The following is a 27,245-nucleotide window of genomic DNA, read 5'->3' as shown; positions in this document are numbered from 1 at the left end:
AGGGTCCTGTTGAATCTCTCAACAAGCCCATTGCATTGTGGATGATAGGGTGTAGTGAACTTGTAGTTGACACCACATTCCTTCCACATAGCAGTTAAGTAGCTCGACATAAAGTTTGCACCTCTGTCGGAGACGACCTCCTTAGGGAAGCCCACTCTGGAGAACACTCCAACTAGGGCTCTTGCCACAACAGGTGCTGTAGTGGTCCTAAGGGGAATAGCTTCAGGATACCTGGTGGCATGATCCACTACCACCAGTATAAACTTGTGCCCTGATGCTGTCGGTGGTTCCATGGGACCGACGATGTCGATCCCCACCCGTTCAAAGGGCACCCCCACCACAGGCATTGGTATAAGGGGGGCCTTTGTCGTGCCACCTGACTTACCACTGGCTTGGCAAGTGACACAGGAGCGGCAAAACTCCTTGGTATCTTCGTTCATGTGAGGCCAGTGAAAGTGTGAGACAAGCCTGTCCCACGTTTTCGTCTGGCCTAAGTGACCTGCTAAGGGAATCTCGTGGGCCAAGGTAAGTAGGAAACCACGCTGAGACAAGGGGACGACCAGCCTCCTGGTCATGCCAGGCTTGGGGTCTCTCGCCTCAGTGTACAGGAGTCCATCTTCCCAGTATACCTTGTGGGTACCTGTGGCGTTCCCAGCAGCCTCAGCAGCAGCCTGCTGTCTGAGGGGTTCAAGAGAAGGGCAGTCTAATTGGTCCTTCCCCAGATCTTCCCTTGAGGGTCCCCCTGAGCCCAAGAATTCAACTTGATCAAGTTCGAACTCTCTCGGCTCAGTTTCCCTCAATTCCTGTAGGTCAGCCTCCTCTGAGACTTGATCCTTGACCTGGGGCAAGGGGGAAGGCGCAGCCTTAACCCTACTGCTCTTTTTCTTGGGAGGTGTCTGGTCCGTTGTTCCAGGATCCAGCACCTGTTCAGTGGGGCATTTCCTGACCTGTGACCTAGTCACAGCGAACACATGTGCTGGCAAACCTAACATTTCCATGTGAGTCCGGTGCTCCACTTCTGACCATTGTGACGACTCCAAATCATTGCCCAACAAACAATCCACTGGGAGGTCTGGACTAACTACAACCTTCTTTTGGCCAGTTACCCCTCCCCAGGAGAAAGCTACAATTGCCATACTGTGATTGGTAGTGACATTGCTTGCATTGGTCACCAGGAATTCTGTACCTGGCATGATCTGTCCAGGGTCCACGAAGTTAGGCGTCACCATGGTGACGCTGGCACAAGTGTCCCTATAGGCCTGAGCCATCTTTCCATTGATAAAAGGCGTCTGTCTGTATTTGCCCAACGTATTGGGGCTTACGTCAGGGGACACGTCTACGTCCCCTGTACTGACAAGGACAGCCTGAGTGAGTGTGCCAACTAAGTTGTCACGCCCCTCAGAACCCAGGGTTAACCCTACTAAACCCTTGGGAGGCGCACTACCACTGCTGACTGTACTAGGGGGCACAGGTGCCTTAGGGGCTGCAGTGGCAGGAGTCTGCCCTCCTCCTTTCTTGGTGCACTCACTAAACCAGTGAGATTTACTCTTACAGTACTGGCACCATCGTTTGGATTGGCCTTCTTTCTTCTTTTGGGGAGCCTGACCCCCACCCTCTTTGGGTTGTTGGGGACCTGTCGAAGACTTCTGGTCATTTTGTTCCCCCTTAGAATCTTTACCCTTCTGGTCTGCTTTCTTCTGACCACCTTGATTCTGGCCCTGGTTCTGTTTAACTCTCGTACGAACCCATTTGTCTGCCTTCTGCCCCAATTCTTGAGGAGAGGTCAGATCCGAGTCGACAAGATGCTGATGCAACAACTGGTTCTGACAATTGTTTAAAATTTGTTCTCTCATCATCAAATTATACAATCCTTTGTAATCAGTAACCTTACTGCCCAGCAACCAGCCCTCAAAAGCCTTAGTGGCACAATCGACGAAATCAGACCAATCTTGAGACTGCGTTTTCTGGGTATCCCTGAACAGCACCCTGTACTGCTCAGTGGTTAGGCCGAACCCTTCAACGAGTGTATTCTTCAAGACTTGGTAATTGTTAGCGTCCTCTACCCTTGTGGTGAGGAGCTTGTCTCTTCCTTTACCTTCAAAGGAGAGCCACAAGATAGCTGCCCACTGACTCTGGGGAACGCCTTGCACAGTGCAGGCCCTCTCCAAAGCAGGAATCCATTTGTGGATGTCGTCCCCTTGTTTAAAGGGGGGCACTATCTTCCCAAGGTGTTTCGTATCGAAACTCTTTTCCCTATGACTAGGTACATTGCTGCCACCAGTGGGGACTGCCCCACTTAACTGTTGCTCTCTAGCGAAAGCAAGCTTTTCCTTGGCCAGGGCAAGTTCTTCCCTTTCGATCCGCAGATTAGCTGCCCTTTCCTTCGCTTCGTACACTCTCCTCTGAGGGGACGTCATCCCTCTTTGAGAAGAGTTGTGAGAGCCGTTGGTATGAAGGGATCTGCCAGAGCCTCTTGATAGAGATCTGGCTCGTCCATTCCCCATGTTAAGCTGACCTGATAGTGGCCCCAGGGGTCCCCCAGTACCGCTATCATGTTTGCTTAAGTTGGACCTGCTTAGTCTGACGACTTCTACCTGTCCCTTATCTGCCTCGTCCCCAGAGAGATCCTCATCCTCATCCTCCTCCACATCCTCGTTCTCGGTTGCGAGGTGAATGAGGTCAGGATCGTCCCGGGTTCCCTCGAGGGGAGGCATTTCTCCTTCTGGATTAGAAGGGCTAAGAAGCTTCTCAGCCTTTCTGGCATCATAAGTCTCTAGGAGACCAATCAGAAAGGAGGTGGTGGGGTTAGCCCCTTGCTTAATTTTCCTAGAGGTACATACTTGTCGTAACTCATGGAAGTTAAGCGCAGTATATCTTGACGGGATGACCTGTGGAGGGTCAACTGACACCAGGGGAGACTCGATGTTTCCTCCTGTGACCGACATACTGCTTCTAGTGTGGTGTAAGTGATGCACCTACCTACACTATGTGTTTACCTACTTTTTCCCTTGCTAAGAGTTGTAGCCAAGGTGTGCTAAGCCTTGAGGAGCTACAACAGCTGGTTCAGTAGAACTCAGAGTATTCTAAGCTTTAGTTATATGTACTAACAGTACTTGTGCGATCTTTCAACAAGATATTCTTAGGATACGTGTGGTAAAACAACAGCAAGCTCAAATCCCAACCGCTGCTCACCAATGTGAGAAGTTGGCCCGATATGCAACGTTCGCTATTCTAGCGACCGCTATGTATCGTTCCAACGACCCTTATGGTGTTTGGTTGTAAGTCAACCTATAGACCAGCTATCCTAGTAGCGTGGATACGAGCAGTCTAAGGCTAAAGACTCGAGAGGGCGCGTTAAGCCAGCTGTTTACCACACATGTACCCCTTGAACACCCAGTGAAAGGACACCACACAAGTGTTATGAAAATAAACAGTATATTTATTAAGAATCACAACAGCCCTGTACTCTTTATGAGGACAGGGTACTAAGCACAACCAAATCTCTTTAGCAAATACTTCAAGTGCACAGTTTAAAGACAAGTGTCCGAGGACACGGAAAGATTAAGGCAAGTCGGAAGCGAGGGACTCGGGACCCTAGAGTAAGGAGGCTATGCAGGCACCGAAATGCCGAGTTACCTAGCCACGAGGGCTGCGGCTGCACAAGTCTTACAGGCGTCGGGGTCTTCGCTGACGAGCCGGGAGCCGGAAGAAAAGGAGTTGCTGGCCGGCGACCAGTGATGAATAGTTCGTAGCAATTGATGAAAACCTGAAAGCAGAGGGGACCAAGTTCGTACTACTAGCCAGTAGTCAGAGGGTACCAGGAAGGCACCAGTTGGCCGTCACCTCGACCAGGTGAGTGGGCGACGCTAGGCTCTGCAGTCTCTCGGACCAGGAGGCGTTGTCGGCGACCACGGTGGAGGTGCGAGCTGTCCCACGACGGATGTCGCTGTCGGCGTCTTGGGTGGACCAGGAGGGTCCGGGGTGCTTCTCAAAAAGGTGGAGCAGGGGCCAGTCTGGAGCAACCAGACCGGCAGTGTTGATTCTTGGTCGTCGTCACAGAAGGGCACGAGCCAGCGGCAAGTGACCAGACAACGTGCTGAGCAGCGAGCAGAAGGGCCCCACGCAGATCGTGGAGATGCTGGGAGACTGCACTTCGGTGCTGGAGCGGCTCAGGGTCGGGGCTTCTCGGACCCCAGAGCACTCACCAGAGAGTTACCTCGATGGTCGTGCTGGTTAAGAGCGTGCAGGTTCTGATGATGGCCGGTCCCTCGAGGTCTCGTCGCACCCACAGATCACAGCTGAGCTGATGACGTGGGTAGAGGTCAGAGGTGCCAGGGAAGCCGGTTCTCGTCGAGCTGGGCCGTCGGATTCCTTGAGGAAGGACTTGCAGCAAACCGCAGAGTTCTTAGATGGTGCCCGCTGATGCAGGGTGACTACTCCTTAGTCACAAGGGAGAAATCTTAAGAAGAGTCTTGAAGTCCTTTCGTAGAAAGTATTCTTGATTCAAAGATGATCTAATTTGGAAGGGTCCCCGCTCCGGCCTTTATCCTAAAGAAAGGGGTGGGTACATGACTAGGTCCTGCCCTAAGGGTGGGACCAGGAAGGGGGGTAGTTACACCCCTCTCCCCTGCCGGACTTTCCCCAGGCCAGGGCTGTCGCCCCTGGAACTGGTTCTAACCGGCAGATGCGTAGTGAGCACCGGGGTGCCACTCCGCAGTCACCTTCTCGCAAAAGCCCTACCTACCCAGAATACACAAACCCTGTCTGGGACGGTGCGAACACCGCCCTCGACAGGAAACCCTTTGTCCAAGTGCTCCTCGCTGGAAGGACTCCCAGCCGCAGGAGGTCAGACTTGTGTCTGTGGTGGCAGCATCCATTTTGTGGAGCTGAGGCTTTCGTTAACTTTAACCGGGGTTCACAGTTACGTACATGTCGTGTCCCTCTAGAAGGGCGGAATGCTAACCTCGTCGCCAGAGTCGGTGAGAGGGCAGCATCCCGATTCGTATGACACCTTACTCGACATGTCTTGATAACGCGACACCGAAGTTACCGATATGGTACGCGTTATCATGGAACAGCCATTGGGTCTTGATTCCGCAAGCTGCAACCGGGCTCGGCTCGGGCCAGAGCTTAGTTCACACGAGCCCATGCACTCTGCCTTCAGGATTGTCAAGGCCTGCCATAGGAGTGACTGATAGGGACTCGGGTGTCCATTGTATGGTTAGATATAGAGCTACTACATCTAAAGCAAAGGGTGATTACACGACTTCGCCCCAGCTGTCATGCAGCCAGTTGTGTCAAATTTAGGAGGCCAGCCAGGGGTGGCATAATACATGCTGCAGCCCCTGGCGGCCCTGGGTACACCTACGCCCCGAGTTACAGGGTCTGATAAGGTGGCCCAGTACCAATTGGTAAATGCACCTAGGGTACATCTCGTAATTTAGAAAGAGAACAGCCAGGCTGTGGGTCTGATTGGCAGGCCCACAGCCAGAGAAAGTCGTAAACCAGTGAAACAAAAGCGAAAAATCTGGGTGATCATAGGATTGCAGACCCTACTCTCCTACAGGGTCAAGAAGTCAATGCTTACCTCAAATGAGCTGGTTTCAAGGCTGAGAAGGGGTACAGAACAATACGAATTTCACAGTTAGAATAAACATGTATATGTGATTGTTACAGTGGGGATATGTGTAGGCCTGGCGCAGCCAGTAATCAGCTCATCTACAGAAGTATATGGTGTATGTTGGCTGTCCTAATCCGGAATTCAGCTGGAGAGGTAAATATGTCTTTGTGGCTTTATGTGTTTATGTCTCTAGACTCCCTGTTAGACAGAGAGGAACCCCCAGCAGCAGCAGTAGGAAGGCCAACAAAGCTTTGGTAAAACATTATGGGGTATATTCTCAAGGACTTATCGCTGATTTATCGGCACTTGAGCACCACAAAGGTGGCGATAGATTTATCGCCCTAGTCTCAAGCTGGTGCAAACTGCCGATATTGCCAGTTTTCCTGCTACAGCTGCCGCAAAAAACATCGCCATGGATGAGAGCAACAACCAATATCTGTCCTGTGCAAAAGCACACAAAAACACCACCTCACGACATTCTCGAGAACCAGCCAGATCTGCGATGTGATCCAAAAACAGGCGATAGGGCGTGTTAGCAGCAGGGATTTAACACCTGACTTTTACTGGTGTTAAGCAGGACGACAACCTGCAGTATGAAAGGGAGCCCAGCCGAGAGCTACATCTGAAGACCAACACATGTCATTCAGAGACCTAAGAGAGCCACAACACCCACTGCCACCACCCCCAGGCCCCTCCGGACCCTCCCCCCAGCCTACTACCACAGAGGCAGAGCAAAACAAGACAGCTGACCTTTCGAAAATGGCATGGCCCCTCAGCCACACAATTGCAGAATGTGGGGAGAGGTGGGAACCAACTGCTAGATTCATCAAAGACCCGTTTTGCGAGTCTTTAATAGCGAATCATAAGGAATCGCTATTACAGACTCGCAAAATGGGATTCATGTAGGAATCAAAAAATAAATTGCGATTCCTACACATTCCTTATTTGCGATTAGCAAATTGCTAATCGCAAATAAGGAATAAAGGCCCATAGGAATGAATGGGGAGTATTCCTTATTTGCGATTTCAAGGGTGCCAGGGGTGTCCAAAGGACACCCTGTAGCACCCCTGAAATGCAAATTTAAACAGGTGTTGCGCACACACATGTCCAAAGGACATGTGTGTGTAACATGCAACAGAAAAAAATGCACTAAAGTGCTTTTTACAATTTTTTTGCTATTTACCACGAAGTCAGACTTCGTGGTAAATAGCGACCAAATATTACGAATTCGCATTCTCTAATAGAGATTCCTTAAATCCAATTCCTCGAAAATATGCGAATTCGCAAATAGCAATTTTTCATTTGGGATGATGAATCCCAAATGCAAAAATTGCATTCGCAAAGGGCCAGATTCTCAGAACATTGCCCTTTGCGAGCGCAATTTAGCTTCATGAATCGGGCTGCAAGTATGTGTGAAGGAGGGAAGTCACCCATGAATAAGAATGTACACAATGCCAACTGTGGCGGTGATGTGCTGGACAGACTTCAGTATGCAGAGCACAGACATGTTCATGTGGACATATAGTGCTGGTGTTTGTAGTGTTGTGGACAGTGGACTTGTAGCACTTGCAGGCCTAGCGCTGCTTATTGCTGAATTTTTTACCGCAGTTGGGCCCATCGCCACTTTTTCCATGTTTGGGTTTAGATTTTTATCGCCGTCCCGGTAATTTTATCGGTGACATTCGACACGTTATTGGGAAACTATTCCATGTTACTGCCGTGTTGTGAATATGACGTTCCCACGGAGTTATTTTCCCGCGATAGATGGTGATATGAAAAATTGGGTCAACCCATTTTGGCGATGATTATCGCACGTTCTTGAGAATATTCCCCTAAGTTTAATAATAGATTAGAGGAAACAGTAGTACATATCTCCTTGTTCAGGAAGCACCAAAGAAAGGTCCACAAATGCAGTACTTCCAGAATCCAGGGTGGGACTCTATCTTACATTTCAAGAGCTGGGAATTTAAGTAGCATCTCACTGCAAATCAAGTGCATTTGGAACCTTTTTATTTCTAACATAAAGGGTCACTGTTCTGCGAAGGGCAGGCCTTCCCCTCCTCCCAGAATCTTTTTGTGGTGGCTGTTATGTACATCAAGGCACAAATTCCTAGATTGATCTTTGGTGGGGTTGCTTATGCACTCACCTCAGACAGAACTGGATCTTAAAAATCAGAAGAATTTGGTGATGAGGCAGATCTTGTTATTTCGATGTAGACACCCACCACCCTGCTTCTTGCACTCAGTGATCCATAGGAAAAACATATATTTGGGGGTCACACTGATGACAGCTTTGCCAAAGGTTAATATTAAACTATCTTCCTTGTACAAAGACGCAAAGCATGAGAAACATAGCCACTACTTCGTAAAAGCATGCAGCAAGAATGAAGAGTAAACATATATTAGTTATTTTTAAGTAACATAGGGGCATATTCTCAAGGAGCTATCGTCAAGTTAACAGCACTTTATCACAGCCAAAGTCGCAATAAAGTCATCACCCCATTCACAAGCTGGTGCTAACAGCCCATAGCGCCAGTTTACTCGCGATAACAGCCATACAAAACATCACCACAGACAACCCTGTCAACTATCGCTAATGAGATGCAGAGTAGGCATTCCAGTGCAAAAAGCTGCTACAACACCACTCAGCAACATTCACAGCGAACTGTCAGATCTGGGATAACATCCCAAAACATGCGATAAGGTACGTTAGCAGCAGGAGACTAACACCTGCTCTGACCTGGTGTAAAGTCGGACCACAGCCTGCTCCACAAAAGGGAGGCCAAACCAGAGCCACACCTGAAGAACAACAGATGCCATGGAGCCACTGAACATGCGGGACGGACACACAAGAGGCCCACAGCACTCACCGCCACCACCCCCAGGACCACCCCCCCAGACCTCCACCGCCCAGACCAACACTGACGCGGTACAAAAGGGGGTGGTGATCGACGGAGCATCTGAATCAATCAAACACTCACACCCAGTCAAAAGATCTGGGTTTAATCCATCACCGTTCTTTAGCCCACTCTGCCACCCCAGTTCAGACATGGCTATATGCAAATCAGTCTGACCCTGTGGCTCATGGGAACAGTCCAGCCCGAACTGCCAAGCCATGTCTTCCCTGGACCAGAAACAAGCTTCCGAGGACCGGTTTCTGGCATTCCAGCCGTCTTCAGCCCGGCTTGCTTGAATCCAGTGGCAAAGTTAGCAAGGGACTCACGTCTGAGCATACCCTGCCACACTTATGGTGGCCAAAAGCGGTACAAAAGGGGGTGGTGATGGACGGAGCATCTGAATCAATCAAACACTCACACCCAGTCAAAAGATCTGGGTTTAATCCATCACCGTTCTTTAGCCCACTCTGCCACCCCAGTTCAGACATGGCTATATGCAAATCAGTCTGACCCTGTGCCTCATGGGAACAGTCCAGCTTGAACTGCCAAGCCATGTCTTCCAACACTGAGACAGCGCAGACAAAGACAGCGGCCTTCTAAAAATGCACCAACCTCACAGACCCAACACTAGAGAATGTCATTTCCCACCACAAGCACAAAAGGACAACCATCCTCCGCATCCTGACCACCATTGTACGCAGGCTGATGATGCCAACACAGCGGACAACCAACATCCCACCTCAGAGTAAGCTGCTGGCTGTGATGCACCTGTTGGCCGCTGATACCCTCCAACCAACATCTGAATGAGTCAGAGGAGTCACACAGCCAGCCCAATCCAAGTCGCTCACAACAGTCATGGATGACACCATGAGCTTGGTACCACACTATCTTCACTTCCCACACACTGCGCAGGAACAGCCAGAGACCAAGCAAGGTGTCTACACCACAGCTGGCTTCCCGAAAGTGTCAGGGGCAGTTGACTGCACACATGTCCTACTTGTGCCCCCGGCAACACTGCACACAATAAACACAACAGAAAGAACACATATCACTCCAATGTCCAGGCTATATTGGACCACCGATGAATCTCCGCCAATGACGTTGCCAACCCCCCAGGCAGTGTGCATGAGCCCTACACCTTCTGACAGTCCATCATCAACATGTGCTACCAGGATGGCACCCATGGAAATGCACAGCTCGTTGGCAAATACCAAATGAACACACCACACACCTCAACTCCACAATCATGCAACTCACAACACAGGAAAAGCACACATCACAAGCTCACATAAAACATGCACACCCACCAGACACTATAGAACAACTTACTGTGGGAACCTGGGCCAGCCATGTACATTAGCCATCAACGCTTGGCACCTCAGCCACATAATAGCAGGATGTGGGAAGAGGTGGGGTCCAGGCATGTGCGAAGGGGGCAAGTGGCCCATGAATGAGAATGTTCACAATGCCAAGTGTGGAGTGGACGTGCTGGACAGACTACAATATGCAGACCACACACATATCCATGTCGACACACACCGCTGGTGTTTGGAGTGTAGTGGACAGTGGGCGTAACCATGTCACCCAAACCAGTGGGGAATGCGGAAATGTAGCTTGTTCCGTCCCCCGTAAGCGTGAGTGGAGTGGGCTGGGTCGGTGTACACCAGGCCAGCGTAGGGGTGTGAACAAATAGCACGTAACTCTGGGCATGGTCCCCTTCTGTAATGCCAGACGTCTCTGCCAGGGCGGAGCCTCTCACCCTGCCATGAGGATGATGCCGTGAGCGTAGTTGCCAGCGATCCTGTGCACCTTTTGCACCCCTGGACACTGGTCCTCGAACCAGTCCTGCCTGCCCCTGCGCACCCATGCCTCAATGCCCACCGGCAGACAACGGCGTGTGTCAAAGAGGGCCCACCACGTTCCAGTACAATCTCCAAGCCCGAGGCCGGTGACCTTGGCAGCCACTTCAGACCATCACGGCCTCTGCAACAAAGGCCTGCAGTACTCCTTACTCGTTGACGTACTCCACCGGCATGCACAGCGGACAAGTAGGTCACACATTTTGAACTCAGCCTTGTTTACACCATGGCAGAGCCTTAGAAGTACATCCCAACCACAAAATTCTGTGGGCCCACGTGGACTACTGCTCTCGGCCTACGCTGCGCTCGGGTAGGTCACAGTATTGGAACTGAACATCGATTATGCAACTGTACATAACATTGCACGCAAGAAAAGGTGTAAGAGGATGACCAGTTGCATTTGGAGGGAAAAAAGGAACATTGTTATGGAGGTGATCGAACACTACCGACAACTGCCCTGGTGTCACTAACTCTGTGCTTCGTGAATCTACGACACGTGTCTGTGAGCCACTGATGACCGCTGCCTCCATCATAGACTGCTGTCCAGTAGGTCACAGAGTCTTGATTTAGCAATGGCGGAGTTTGCATCAGTGTACCAGCATCATCGCAGACTGCATCCCCTCTCAGCCCTTGTGCCATTTAGTCTGTTCCCCCACATTCATGGACTCTTTCTGGTCGTACATTGGTGACGTCTGAGTCTATAGACTAGTGGGTAGTTTTCATCCTCATGTAGCTGATACCGAATCGCTTGTGGCAACGAGGCTGCGATTTTCACTTAATTTGCTGCTTCCGGATAACATCAGGCCTTCCGCATCATGCCCTGGAGGACCCTTCCACTGTACCCCGCAACCGTCAGCCACATTCACCTTCGACATAGATGAGGACGCGCCCAGTCCGCATGGCCGTACCTCAGTGCACCATAAGTCACTGTCCCGTAGCAGGGTGACTGTGCCGGCCGCTATGCATCCAGGGGCACTAACTCTGTGATGTTAAGGTCCGGGAACCCTTCTTCTGAGATATTGGAGGGCCTCTGAGGCAATGGCCTTGGGGTCATTATCACCATTTGTCTGTGGCCCTGCGCTGTCCGCTGCCTCCGGCCTCAACTGCAGCCCACCAGGGCTCACACATCAAGTTGAGTCCTGACTGGCCTGGACATCACATCACCGCAGGAGGCACACGCCACCACCACCAGGACCAACTCCAACTGCCAAGTATCAGTGCCCAAACGGTCGTACTGGCAGACTAACGGAGTTGCTCGCACCTGTTGTGGATGCCATCTTCTGCCTGATCCCCTGCTCATTACTCCAGGTGCCACTGACTCAGTGCACTGCAACCCATGGATCATTACTGATTGAGTTTTGTTCTGTGGAGAGGTTGCACAGCAATGTCACCTCAAGCAGTATGGGAGACCTGGGACGTTGATGAGGAAGAGGATGCAGGTCTAACACACCCCACTGCATCTGCATCAGGAATATCTCAAAGGGAAACAATCCTAGACATTTTCTTCATACGAGCGCACTGAGTTCTAGTGCCCCAACCTTATTTATTTATTTATTTATTTATTAAACTTGTACGGCACGACAGCTACCCAAAAAGGGTTTCCCGGCGCCGAGACACAGCATAAAGGTGGCAGAGGATTTCCGGTTATTCAAGTTATTGTTCGAATAGCCAAGTCTTGACGTTCTTTCTGAACCTAGCATGGTTTTCCTCATTTCAAATGTGTAGAGCAAGTGCGTTCCAGAGGGATGGTCCTAGGTTGGGCAAAGGATCTGCCTCCCATTCTTGCAAGTTTGAACCTTGGTACGCAGAAGTTGGCAGCTGATTGCGACCGAAGGTTTCGCTTGGGAGTGTAAGGCTGGGCAAGAGCTAAAAAGTATTTGGGTGCAATGCCTGCTTTGATTCTGAACATATAGTTCAGGGCTTTGAATCTGATTCTGTTTTCTATCCTGAGCCAGTGGAGCTCACGACGGTAGCTCGAGACTCCGGATTTTTTAGGGATTCTGCACAGTAGTCTAACAGCTGAGTTTTGGACAAGCTGCAGCCGACTAACTACCGCTTTGTTGGAACCAAGGTACAGAATGTTACCGTGGTCAAGCCATGGTGTTATGAGGGCATTGACTACGGTTTTTTGAGTGGAGGAGGGCAGCATCCAAAGGATTTTCCCCAGCCATTTGATGATGGTAAGGCATAGGCCGACAACTTTGCTGGCCTGTTGTTTCATGGAGAGGGAGCTATCCATGATGACTCCCAGATTACGTACTTGGGTAACTGGGGTGGGGAAATTTCCCATCTGGTTGGGCCAGTGTGAGGGGTTCCAAAGATCTCGTTGTTTCCCTAGAAGAAGAATCTCCGTTTTGTCTCCGTTTAGCTTTAATTGATTTCTTGTCATCCAATTGAAGATGTTTTGAAGCCAAATTTGAGGAGAGACGGGGATGAGGGACTGGATTCAGATAGGGAGAAAATAATTTGAGAATCGTTGGCGTAGGTTATGAGGGTGAGTCCAGATCTTTCTGCTAGGTCGGCCAGTGGTCTGAGGTAAATGTTAAAAAACAGGGGGCTCAAGATAGATCCCTGGGGAACTCCGTGAGGGGCTTTAAAAGTGTCTGAGCAGGCCGAAGAGGATGTTATTTGGAATGTCCGTTGAGTTAGGAAGGACCGGATCCATTCAAGTGCTTTACCACGGACACCGTTTCTGTTTAACGCCTTAATGAGTGTTTCGTGGGATATGGTGTCACTGCAACTCACGGACACCTCTGTTTGGATGTTGGGTGTCCTCTGTACTTGCTCTGGCTCCCTCCATGTTGCTCAGCAGTTGACTCTGTTATGCAGGTGTTTTCATTTTACATTGTACTGGTGTCCACTGTTCAAGTTGTTGCCAGCACCAAGCACTTGTGCCGGCCGGCTTACAATCACCCCACACACATCCAGCACAGGCGTCACTGTAATGTGGTCCTGCCAATAAAGGGGCTGAGCACACGTGCCCGTAGCCAGTTCAACATAATATCTGCATTTGTCCCTGTGGTCGTTTTGTATGCATGAGGGGCCTGTGCCCTACAACATTACATTGTGCTGTCTACAGCGGGCGCAGATATGGCACCGCAGGCATCGGGTTGGAGCTCAACATGTAGCTCTGTCGTCACCCATTCAATTTGTAAAGGGAGTGGCCTTGACCGTCGTACGCAGAGCCAACGTGGGTGTGTGACTGCTATTTGTGTGCCCCTGGATGTGGTTCTGTACTGTGAATGTGCATCTGCATGTGTCTCAATGGCAGTGTGGGTCTCCTTTGTAGGGTTTAGGTGGTCCCTGAAGGATAATATACACCAACGTATGTGATCTAGTTTGCCTTCCATGGGTTCAGACCCCACCCACACCTGTTCAGCCACCTCCTTTTGGCGTTCTGACACCTGGCATTGGGGTGCCATGTGTGGCTCGGTGAAGTGTTGTGAGCCAGCAGTCTTGCAGGTGATTCCTGCTGTGTGGTTTGTTACAGTGTCTTTGTTCTCCTCTAAGTAGCTTGGCTGCCTGGGTCCTGGTGGTGGGTTGCGTGGGATGTTTATGTGCTGTTGTAGGGCGTCTGTGTCGAAGGTGTGGTGGTCCTCTCTGGCATCACAGATGTGTTGTCTTCTGTGCTCTGCTGGAGGCGTTGTGTCCCCCTCTGCAATGTGAAGGGATGATGCATGTTGACATTGTGTTGACATGTATGTTGTCGCATTTTTCCTGTTTACATGCAGACTGTATGAAAATGTACATTTTGAGTGTTTTAGAGGTGTAGGATTTGGATGCGGGACATGTACATTTGGACTACATGACAGATGTGAGGTTGTGCGCGTACATTTCTATTTCACAGTTTCCAGCTCTGTCATATGTAGTAGGCATTTATCTGCATGTGTGGGGAGCCAGTTGTGTCCTCTGTTCTGCGGTTTTGCGCATAGTACCACGTTGTTGTCAATGTGGGTGTGCTGTTCTTGCTATGTGTGTGTGCTGCAGTGTGCCACGGGATCAGGGACATGATCCAGGGTAATTGCGGGTGTTCAGTTTGCTACACATCGTTGTGCATATGTGTCATTCTACCCATCTTCCCTGTCACCCCAGTCCCTGGTCGTTACTCACCCTGTTAATGTTGTGTCAGGGCCTCTTGAGCTGTGTCCGTACTCCATACTACTTGCACCATCTCCACACTGATGACTGTGGCCTCGGTTTCCTCCAGCTCCTCCTGTGGCGCAGGACTCCCACCTCCTGTCGCTGTTGCACCCTTTCCGTTGGCAGCGGGTTTTTGCTTGGTTTAGGTTGTCACATCATGCCAGCGCCTCTTGGCCTCCTTGATTGGCCTCCTAGACACTCCGACTGCATTCCAGGTGGTCTACTTGCGGGTTAGTTGATGGTAGTGTTCTGTTACCTCTTTGACGCAGATATGGTTTTGCTGCGGACTGCACCTCATCTTCCTCTCCCTCTTCTCCTTGGCCATCCCCGTTGTTCCTTGCTGGTGGTCTGTGGGGATTGTGGGGGTCCCATTGGCCTCTGCTCTTGGTCAGGGTGCATCCATGTTGCTACGTGCTTTGGATTGTTTCTGGTGTGTTGTTTCTGTGGTTTTTATGGTGAATTTTCCCCCAGACACGTGGGATTTGGAGGCCTGTCGTTGGTTTTTGCTGCTTTTTGTATCGGGATTGTATCGGGATTGGCCTCATCGCAAGATCTTTTGTGTTTGTGTTCCACATTTTTGCGGCATGGTGTTATCTGGACACTTTTGCATGGTACCACCGTGTTTCGAATGCTTGATTAACACAGCGTAATTTTCTCGCGATAGACTGCAATGTTGGAAGATTCGTTAATTTACTTTTGCGATGGTTATCACACGTTCTTGAGAACATGCCCCCATAGTTTGTTATCATTAAGGAAAATGTGTTATGCAACTAAACTGCTTTAGAAATGTGTAAATTAATAACCTCTCATGTTATTGAGGTATTCACTAAATAAACAGATTCCTCATATATAAATGCTATTTAATATATTACTGAAATGATATAAATGAACATGATTTGTATGTGAAAAAAAATAAAATTGACTTTATGTGTAATAACACGTGCTCCGAAAATGACAAGAGAAGAGTAGGTGTTACACACTTATAGTTTAACATGCTAACATAAGATTTGGTTACCATGGATTCCATATATGTACTAATGTGTTTAAATATAAACAAGATTCACAGAGTAATATTTTAAATATGTGTGCACATTAGTACTTTGAAATCTTTATAAGTACCCAATACTGACTTTTATTAATTTCAATGGTGAAAAAACAATGAATGAAGTAGTAATGATATTTCGAGTTTATATGCTTTGATCTCTTTTAAAAGTATAATTCAAGAATTAATCATTTTTAACTCTTTGCTAGTTTAAATATGTGTAGGCCTTATTTTTCTGAGACATGATTTGCTGACACTTGCTTATCTATGTATAAAAACCGGGGGAGGAACGCCCTTTTAATGATGGCAATTCTGCCAGTAATAGATAAGGGGAGCTTAATCCAGTGATCAATTTGCGATGATAATCTATCACAGGACCATAGTTGAGGCGGACCACCTCTTCACTGCTACGGTGGAAGAAGATACCCAGATGCTGAGGAAGGTCAGCGCACCAACGCAAGGGGAACTCAAGAGGGCAGGGCACGGTGACCTTGGTCAGGGGAAATACTTCAGATTTTGTCCAGTTAAGGGTAAGCCCTGAGAAAGCCCCAAAACAGATCACCTCATGGAGAAGAGGAGGGAGGTTGAATTTGGGGTCAAGTACAAACAGCATCACATCGTCTTCGTATAAAGACTTCAGAAGGGGGCAACGGTGAAACCGCAATCAACGTGTCAGGTGCTTCTCCTGAAAATGCCGCACAAGGCGGTCCATAGCAATGATGAATAGTTGGGGTGACAGGGGGTATCCCTGCCAGGTACTTCGAGAAACTGATCAGTGAGAGTGCCATTCACCCTTAGCCAGGCAAATGGAGCAGTGTGCAAAAGTTGAACCAGATCTTAAAATCCCTTTGGATACCCAAGTGTGTACAGTGTGGCATGCAAAAAGGCCATTAGAGTGAATCAAACGCCTTCTCAGCATCTAGCATATGCCGTGGCAGTAAGGTTAGATTTTATTTGATTCAGGATGGCAAAAATAGTACGAAGGTTAACTGATGTAGAGCAGTGTGGAACAAATACAGATTGGAAAGTGGAAATTATGCTGTCCATAAGTAGGGAAAGCCGAGTGGCAAATATTTTGCCCAATATTTTATTATACTTATTTAACAGTGACAGAGGCCTCTAGGAAGAGCAGTTATGTTGGGACTGGCCAGGTTTGAGTACCAGGGTAATCACCGCTTCACGCCTTGTGGATGGGAGGATTCCGTTTTCTAAGGATTACACATAGACTTCAAGTTGGTTGTAGATGAACAATTGTTTATAGTTTTATAAAAGACAGCCAATAAATCCATCATGAGGGGAGCAGGTGCCACTCAGATCATTGATAGGCTGAGAAACCTCGTCAAAAGGTGAATCGAGAAACTGCTGCTGTCCCTCACTTAGCCAGACCATGGCTACCTCAGCCGGACACCCAGCAAATGAGTCATCAGTGTTAGGGAAGTGGGACAAGTACAAGCAAGTATGGTGGTGAGGTATGCAGTAGATACGATCGACGGAAGAGCCATAGTGCAGTTAAAGATGCATGATAAAAGAAGCTTGATATGGAGGGCATAGTAGACGAGCCGGCGTATAGCCAGGTCTTTCGCCTTCACCATAGACTTGCGCCTATGCGTATTTGCCTAAATAATTTACCTCAAGATTTGCGAGGTCTTGAAAGTCCTGGAGTATCATAGCACAGCGTTGCAACAATGGGGGGGGGGGGTTGGGGGGGGGTCATCTGTCTGGGACCTTGCATCGAGATTCTTCAATACAGTTTTGATGGTCGCTATTTCCTGGTGGATGGAGCGGAGTACTCCTGAGTGCTTGGTGATAAAGACCCCTCTTATAAAAGGTTTTAAGGTTTTCCAGAGTGTAGAGTGATGTGACACGGTACTGGCATTAAGTTGAAAGTATTCAACTATGGCACCCCAAACTTCTACTTGAAAAACCTCTTCCAACAGCGCATTGGCAGAGAGGCACCACAATTTGCGTAGCAGCACAATATTGGGGAACCGAAGGGTCAGGAGCACCGGTGAGTGATCTGACAAGCTTTAGGAATGATGCTCAACCTCAATAGCCAAGAGTGATAGACCGGAGGTGAGATATCAGAGGTCATTACATGACAACTAACCATGAGGAACGGAGTAGAAAGTGTAGCCTTTAGTGGAGGAGTGGCGAGAGCGCCATGCATCATAAAGGAGAAAGGTTGGCAGGATGGATGACAGTGCATGCCCGGAGCATGGTTTGGTAACATGACCAGTGCTAGTCGAGTCCAATGTTGGGCAAAGTGCAAGGTTGTAAGGTTGAAATCGCCCCCATTAGTATAGTGTCTACATGGAGTTGTGTGATATGTGCAAAAATGCTTGAGAAAAAGTCAGGCGAGTCCACATTAGGGGCATAAGCATTGAGCAGCAAGAGAGACTTAGTAGTAAGATCTCCAGCAACAAGCAAGTAGCGGCCAGATCAGGAAAAAGCAAGGCCCGTCACCAGCGGCAGTGGGGAAAGTTCTGGCTCAATACAGTCATTTAATTCAGGGGTAATGCAGCGGTAAAGCAATAAAGCAGAGTGAAATGGAAAGTAGGTAAAAGAAATGTATGAAAAAATTTCACGGGCATTCTGGGTCCCGAGCAGGGGTAGCAGATGTGCCATTGCCGCTAGGTGAACCAGGTCCAGCGCGATATTGCCTCCAGAAGTTCAAGGCTTCAGCAGGCGAGTCAAAAATGTGGAATTTACTGTTGACCTGGATGCACAGTTGTGCCGGGTACAACATGACGTAACGCCCATTAGATTACTGAAGCATTCGCTTTCCGTCAAAAAATTTATAGTGCGCTTCTTGTCTAATATGGGGGAAATCTGGAAAGAATGACAGAGTAATACCTTGGTGCTGTATGGCCACCTTAATGCAGGCAAGGCAAACAACTGTTCCGATAATGATAATTGAGCAGCTTGGCCAGAGTCACACTTAGTGGTATGCCCGGGACTGGGCGCAAAGCCAGGGACCTGTGCACTCTTTTGACAAGAATGCCTCTCTGCCAAACAGCACCTTGAGTAGATGCTCCACGCAGATGTTCATATGGCTGGTGTCGGTGGATTCTGCTATATAGGCTATGCAAATATTATTTTGGCACGATCGTACCTCCAAATCCTTGGCTTTACTGGCCACTGTTTTAAGGAGTCTCTTGGCCCTCTCAAGTTGTTTCACACCCACAAGGCCAGCATCTTTAAGTTTAGATATTCGTTGCTCCACGCCAGTGATCTACGTCTCATGCTGTCCAAGTTGTTCATGCATGCCGTCTAGGTGATCCACAAGCGTACCAAAGCATGCATCAAACAACCTGAAGCCAACCTTCAATTCAGCCATAAATGCTGCATCACTCTCCAAAGGTGCGGCATCCACCCAGAGGGCCTAAGAGAAGCCTCCCAGATGCTCTTATCCTCTCCACAATGGGGGTCATGTTGAAAGAGTGGGTGCTGTTTCAGATCACTGCACCCCATCTGGGAAGAACATGTGCAGGACATCACAATTGTGGTAAAAGAAAGAGGGGCAGGGGTGTAGGTATCATGTGGTGCGAGGATGCCCAATAGACCAGTGGTACCCATAGTAGTGTGTATCCAGCTGGCAGGCCTTCTTAGGGCGAACTCCTGGGGTATTCACACAGTCATGGGCAGATGGAAAGTAGGCCACTGGTTTTCAGGAACCACTATGTTTTTGGGTAAACACTGAGAGAGTGCAGCCTTCCCACTCACTTCAAAACAATTGAAACTCTATACTGTAATCTAACATTCCTATGGCCAGGGAACAGCAGAGATTGTCTACCAACTCTAGGAGGGCGCTCATGCTTATGTTGTCCTATGGTATTAGATCAGACACATCCTATTGCATCTTCCTCTGGACTGGGTAACCATGGACTAGGGAAAAGTTGACTATCCACTGATGACAGTAGTCCACCAATCCCAGAATCATCCTGACTTCTCTCTGCATAACGTGAGCATTCATTTTCAAAATTGCAGAAATTCTCTCATGTGACACCTTCCATGCCCCTTTCTCAAAGTGATGACTCATATATATAGGACTTCATTCTGACAATATTGTTGTTTACTCTGGGACACTTTATGTTTGTTTTTGGTCAAATGGTTGAACAGGGCAATGGTGTCTTGCTTTTATGCCTCTTTCAACACTGATGCCACCTATAGGTCGTCAATGTACTAGATTATGACTGAGTTGTACTGTAGGTTCAATGTTTCTAGATTCTTTTACAAGATCTGGTTGAAGATGAGGCAACCTCATCAAGTTAATTTTCTGCACCTGTTTCTTGTTACCAATAATTAGAATGCACCTTTGTGAATGTTCTAAAGCAGTGCAAATAACACTTACATGCAAAACAAAGACAAGCTGTCTTATTTAAAGGTCATTCACACTCCTCACCCTCACTTAGCCTCTGTACCTTCGACTTACCTGTTACCCAGCTTCCGGGACTTTGTCTTGTCAGCTCCCTTGTTCCTTCCACTTTGACCTCACCACAAAGGACCCCATGCATCAGTCTCTCACCTGGATGGAAAAACAAGGAAAAAAGGAGAGCCACATTAACAGTCTTGATTTCGCTACGCACTGAGCTCAGTCGCAACACTGAGCTAGCAGACAAAGGAATCCAGTGTTTTTATTTAACTTTTACATTCTGTTGGAAGGGCTCTGCCAGAAAGGACTTGAGTGAAGCTAACCCTGTCCAAACCAGCTTGTGGGTTTGATGCTGAAATAATCCTCACTTCAATTTCGAAATTTTGATGAAGGAATCTCTATGGACTATCTAAAAACAAGTGAAAAGAAACCTACTAAAGGTTGGTTGAGATATAACAAGCTTCTGTGAGGTGATACCTTAAAAGATGTAGCTAATACTAGATGAAAGCCCTATTATTTGTTTGTTTATAGATAACATATCTGCCGGTACCATTCATCAGATTAGTGTGAATGCCTGCTGCAGAATTGTGGTTGAGTAGACAAGCCACAGCATCTTTATGACTTCACACGCTCTCTCTATCCCAACCCCCTAGGATTTGCCATCGGAGCAGTATCTCCTTCTGTAATCCTAGGGCAAGTCTGGAGATGACTGTAACGACCGGATTTTCAGACCAGAAACCACCAGCTCCCAAGACACCACCAATCCAGCCGAAACTTAACCATCTCCCTCCCCAGAGCCTACTTACCACAGTACCTAGGTACCTTCCTAGGGATGGGGAATTAGCAATATACAAGCTCATATCATCAAAAACACCACTAAATCTATTAGATTACTAGGAATACTCACTGATTATTGAGGAATTCTATGTCACATCCTATGATCTCACCTTATAGTCTCACTGCAATCTGGCCCAGACTATGCTACTCTCTTCCTCGTGGTGGAGAGCAGTTCTAATGCATCTACCATTACACACCGACCACAATCGGTGCTCACGCAAGCCTCAATCCGGTGGGTTTAAACATCGTCTCCTCCCGATGCTCTCACTTCCGTCACAATCTGGTGCGGATACACATTGACCACAATCAATGCTCTCACTAATGCCACTCTCTCTAGCGGCAATCTCTCACAAGCCGCAATCCAGCGGGTACACACATTGACCACAATCAATGCTCTCACTAATGCCACTCTCTAGCGGCAATCTCTGTCCTATGAATGCCTTCAGTGCTCTCTCTCTCTCTCTTGGGAAGTTTCTCTATATGTCAAATATCTACTGAGGGTGTCTCATATACAATATTATCCCTTATGTGGCGAATAGGAGATCCAATCCTCTCACACAAAAATGGCCAAATTGTAGCATTCAGAGGTTATCTCCTGACCTGATCTACACACAATCTTCCATGCTCAATTATCTGCAGGGAAGGGAATGTCACATCCTTCTCCTGTCAGCATTTGGGTAAAAAGAAGGGTTAGCTCTGTCCTAGAAGATAACAACCAAATGTAATTCACAAACACGGTGAGGGAGTAAGAAGTAGGAAGGTACACAAAATACACCAAAAGATTCATGGGCTAAAATATATAAGCAAACCCAAGGGGAAAAATGTGGGGGAAATTTTAAAGATATTCTTTAAAGCTTGTTGGTGCAAATGGAAATTTGGATTAGGAAAATCTGTGAAACATAATGACCTGTAGAATAGTTTCAATAAATATATGTGGACTTAACGAGTTAAATAAGAGGTTAAAATCTGCTGCTTTGTTAAAGTCATTAAAACCAGACCTAGTGTGTCTTCAGGAAACACACATCGAGGGCACTAAGGCCTACTTATTAGATCAACTGGGTTTTAATGTTTTAGCAAAAACCAATCAGAATACTAAGACAAGAGGGGTGGTAATCCTGGGCAAAAGGCAGGATACACTAGTCAAGAGGAAGTTGGAGGATCAATGGGAAAGATGGGTGATAGCAGAATTAACGTTTAGGGGAGAAACTTTTACGCTTGTCTCAGTGTATGGATCCACTGGTGATGATCCTGATATCTTTCAATTTTTGGATGCAGAACTTGCACAGTGGCCAGAGCCTATTATTTTGTGTGGAGATTTGAATTTGCATGATGCAGATAGTAGTTTTCTAGATTCCAATAGGAAATACACGGGGAGGAAAAAGAGAACTTACAGGGCTTTAGCCGACATGGCAAGGAATAATTCCTTAGAGGATCCATGGATAAATTGTCATCCGAATCTGGATGGGAGTACTTTTTTTTCAGCTCCCCATCAGATTTTAGTTAGGCTGGATTATTTTCTGATTACACAAGGCGTGATAGATGGGGTAAAGATAGAAAGAGAACCTAGGATCATCTCTGATCATAGCCCACTAGTGCTAAATGTAAATCTGGGACAAAAGAGAAATAAGGAGCCAACACAATGGACATTTGATAGAATGCTGCTTCAGGATCAAACATATAGGGAGAAAATGTCTGAATGGATTAAGGAATATTGGGAAATTAACAGAGGCACCTCAACACCAGGGATGGTGTGGGATGCTTGCAAAGCCGGAATAAGAGGAATGACCCTGAGCTATGTTATTTCTGCACAGAAAAGGGAGAGGGAAAAAGTAGAGAGAGACAACGAACTAATTAGAGAGGCAGAGGAGGAACTTATGATGGCTATAAATATGCATTTACCACTTGAACAGATCTTATTGAAGCTAGTTGCTCTTAGAGCGGAAGTTATGGATGGGATGGCAAAAAAAAACAGTGGAGAAGTACATGGCTAATAAAGAGAAGGCGTATGAACTCAGTGAGAGAGTTGGTCATATATTAGCGGTAAGAGCTAGATAAAGAGATGGCATGGCAGACATTAAAGAGATTAAAAATAACCAAGGAGTCAAAGTTAAGGGAGCAGAACAGATTAGAGAGGTTTTTAGGCAGTTTTATATGGCACTATATCAATCAGAAGGAGATGGAGGAGAAGAGGATATAAGGGCTTACCTGAGGGAGATAGAGCCGTCAAAATTAGAGGAGGCAGATAGGAAAGAGCTGGAAGAGAAATTTAAAGTGGAGGAACTGATTGAGGCCCTGAGAGAGCTGCCATCTGGGAAGGCCGCTGGCCCGGACCAGATCCCAGTTGAATTTTATAAAATCTTTCAATCCTCTCTGTTACCAGATATGTATAATATGATGCTGTTAGCACAAGTGGGTGAGTCTGTCCCGACTCTTGGGGAGGCGCAGACATCATTGTTATTCCGAAGAAAGGCAAACCGGCGGATGCTCCGGGCTCCTACAGACCTATTACGTTAATGAACGCCGACGTCAAGGTCTTTTCCAAAATGCTAGCAAAAAGATTATCTAGAAAAATTGAATCGTTGGTTATTCCCTCTCAGCATGGGTTTGTCCCAGGTAAGGGAACAACCCACCACACTAGGTTAGCAATTACGGCATTTGATGTTGCAGATACTCTAGAAGACCCAATGGCAGCGGTATTTCTTGACGCTGAAAAAGCCTTTGACAGGGTCTCATGGAGATATTTATGGGATGTTTTGAGGTGGCACGGTATAGGTCCAGGATTTATAAAGGCTTTACAGACACTGTACATTGATCCGACAGCCAAGATAAGAATCAACAGAGGTTTTTCGGCTCCAGTTAACATTCAAAGAGGTACAAGGCAGGGTTGCCCCTCTTCTCCTCTGCTCTTTGCTCTATATCTTGACCCCTATATAAGAAAATTGGAAATTAATCAAGAGATATCACCATTAGTACTAAATGGTCGTAGGATTAAATCGCTAGCCTATGCGGATGACGTCGCTATCTTAACTCCAGAACCCTCAGCTGCCATTAGGGTAATTGAAGCAGAAGCTGAGAGGTTTGGTCAGTTCTCAGGCTATAGTTTGAATACTACAAAAACACAGATAGTTAAAAATCAATGGGCAATTTGTAACGATGATAGAGTAACGAATATAGCAACCTACCTAGGGGTACAAATGACAGCGGAAGTAAGTAGAATTGTGGAAAAAAATATGGATCCTTTGATTGATCAAACGAAAAAAGATCTGGAAAGAATGAATAACTTACACTTGTCGCTGGTTGGATGTACAAATATAATCAAAATGATGATTTTACCTAAATTTTTGTATGTATTCAGGGCTGTACCTCTGTTGATTGAAGCCAGCTGGTTCAACAGTATAGAGGCAATATGTAATAGATTTATATGGGCCCAAGGTAAGACTAGGAGGGCCTATAGGTACATGACGCTTCCTAGAGAAAAAGGAGGATGGGGGGCACCAGATTTTCGTTTATATTACATGGCTACGGTGCTCCAATATATTCAAGGTCTTATTGGTGGAAACTCTGATGATGTAAGACTACAGCAGATGTCCACAGAGGTTTATGCTGTCGCGCTTGGGGTAAATGTTGAGAATTGTTTTTTAAAATGTATTGACTATAGTTATTTTAAGAGGACTAAGTTTAAAACCGTAAGAGCGGCAGTGACGGTCTGGAATGCATTCTTAAAGAAAGTAAAGATTGGAAGGTATAACAGGTATGTCCAATTATTTAGTAACAGGTCACTCCCTAAGGAAATCTTTGCCGATCATGTTATGGCAGAGTGGGCTACAAGGGGGGTCACGCAAATTGGTGATTTACTCTCACAGGATGGTTTTAAGCAATTCTCAGAGCTGAGAGACGCATATGGTTTAGACAATAGGGGATTTTTTAAATATCTACAGGTCAGAAGCTTTCTTAACAACAAAGCTGGAGGTCCAGCAGGTTTTAATAAAATAGGGATAATGGAGAAAATAAAATTGATGGGGGATTGCTCTATTAAATCTTTTTATGCAGCATTGGTGGAAAATAAGCAAGATGACTTAGTTAAATTTAGTAAGAAATGGGAGGATAAATTGGGAATTGATAGTAGTTTGTTTTATGATTCTCTAAATTTGGGCTGTACGATAATTTGCGCTGCCCCGTTGCAATCTCAGCATTATAAAACATTGTATTTTTTGTACTTTACGCCTGCAAAGATTGCAAAATGGGGGGGGAATCAAGGTATCAACTGCCCCAGATGTAATGAGCTGGAAGCAGATAGCGTACATATTTTTGCAACATGCCCCAAGCTACGATCATTGATTAGCGAGATCGAGGGGTTTTTGGCAACTTCATTGGGTATTGAGTTATCCCTTACGCCGACGTGGATTATGCTAGGTGTGAATAATGAAGAGCAGGTTCAATATGCTGAATTTATGTTTCTAATAATGGCGGTCTATAGACTCACAATAGCCAGGGCCTGGCTAGATAAAAGCCCTCCGAGCTTGCAATGCTGGCTGGCAAACACTCTGTATGCATATAATATAGAGGAAAAAATGTATGCTCGAAAGGGGAGAAATGGAAGACGATTGGGGAGTAGAATTTGGGAGCCAATATGTAACTGGAAAGAGAGGCAAAGAAGGAGTAATTAGGGGAGGGGGGAAGGAGCATGTTGAAGGTATTGTTACCACTACTGTCTGTGGCTTTCATCTTCTTTATTTCTTGTGTTTATTTTGGAGTTTGCTCTCTTATTATAGCTGAATCTTAGTATGTGTATGCTTTCTTTAGGTAGTTGTATTATATAAGTGGCACGTTAGTATTTAATGCTGGTGTTTAAATCACTATATTATAAATTAATAATACAGTAATGTATAAAGTTGTGATATATGTAATGCTCATAATGATATGTTGTAATGAAGGAAAATAAAAAAAAATAAAAAAACAACCAAATGTAATTACTATATGCAAAGGTTATTCCCTGATTTAGGCGCTCCTTGCTCCCTTGATCAGTTATCACTTACCTGGACGGGAAACACATCCATCCACATAACAGCATCTGGCTATAAGAAAAGTTAGTCTTATCATGAAGAAACAACACATGCACACCTGTTCACTAAGAACTGGGGTCCCTTTATTACACAACAGCAAATTATAACATCATAATACCTAGCAATCTAGACATAGCCTGAAAGGTAAAGGGAAATAGACACATCTAAGGAATACACAGATCTGCGAGGTCTCTTTATTAGAATGGCAAAATGACAAGGATCTAAATGACTAATGCTCTATATAGCAACACATACATTTATATAATGAACTGAAAAGTAAAGTGAATAATCATGGCATACAAATAGATAGCTGAAAGAGAAGTGATTAATTGTGACAAATAGATAGCTGAAATAAAAGTGATTAATTGTGAACAGATATAATAGAAACGTTTTAAGAACACCTCACCCTATTAAGAAGGGTCCAACTCTCTGTCCCTCGCTGGTGGAATTAGGACACTCTCCATCACCATGGCACCACCACCAACAGACCAACATCTGCTGTCTGTTCCTCTCTCTCTGGTGGAATCCAGACTCTCTCTCTCTCCTGCACCATCACCAACATGCTAACTTCACTCCACTGGTTCAACTGCTCCAAAAGCTCAAGCTGACAGTTCCAACTCCAAAGATCATCTCTGACTGCTCCAACTCCAAAGACCAACTGACTGCTCCCTTCAGCTCCAAAAACCATCTGACTTCTACCATTCCAAGATTCATCTGACCACTCTGCCTCTCTGCACTTCGATAATATAGAGTGCTCTCTACTCATGGAAATTTCCAACAGAAACTACGTCCCACCGAATTCTTGTGCCAGCTCCAAGGCTCTCTGCGCAACCGCAGTGGCCATCTGCATGTTACGTCTGGACCCAAGAGACAAACACATTCCTTCGATAAGAACCAGTCTCTGCTGGCTTTTCTCTAGTGTAGTCCGGTGGAGTGGCTGCAGGCAACGTGGCTGCTGACGGAGAAGATGGGGTCAAGCGTGTGTCCGGCGTAGTGGGTGGGGGTGTTCACCAGTTGCTTAAGTCCGAGGTTGGCGAGGTTGCCGAGCAGGGTGGTGGTGGTGTTGTCATTGTTGTTCTCCAGGTGGAAGTTCAGGTCCCCTAGGAGGATGTAGTCTGATGAGGTGAAGGCATGTGGGCTGATGAAGTCGGCGATGGCCAACCAATGTAAACAACAAGGACCCCCTGTTCAAATACTGAATTTGTAATGCAGGGAAATAGACAATGTGTAAAAAAGAAGGACACAATTGATGAAATAGCTAGGGAAAAGAACAGTATGCAAAGCACAACAACCAATTAAAAATCACAAGTCCGATTTATTCATAAAAATACATCATCATCTTAAAAACCAATCAATTCAATGTTTATACAAAAAATACACTAAATTATGTATAAGAGAAATATTTGTAACACAAT

The sequence above is a fragment of the Lissotriton vulgaris genome, chromosome 8 (genome assembly GCF_964263255.1).
Source record: "Lissotriton vulgaris chromosome 8, aLisVul1.2, whole genome shotgun sequence".
Taxonomy (NCBI): Eukaryota; Metazoa; Chordata; class Amphibia; order Caudata; family Salamandridae; genus Lissotriton; species Lissotriton vulgaris.
Note: the sequence above shows the minus strand (reverse complement) of the source record.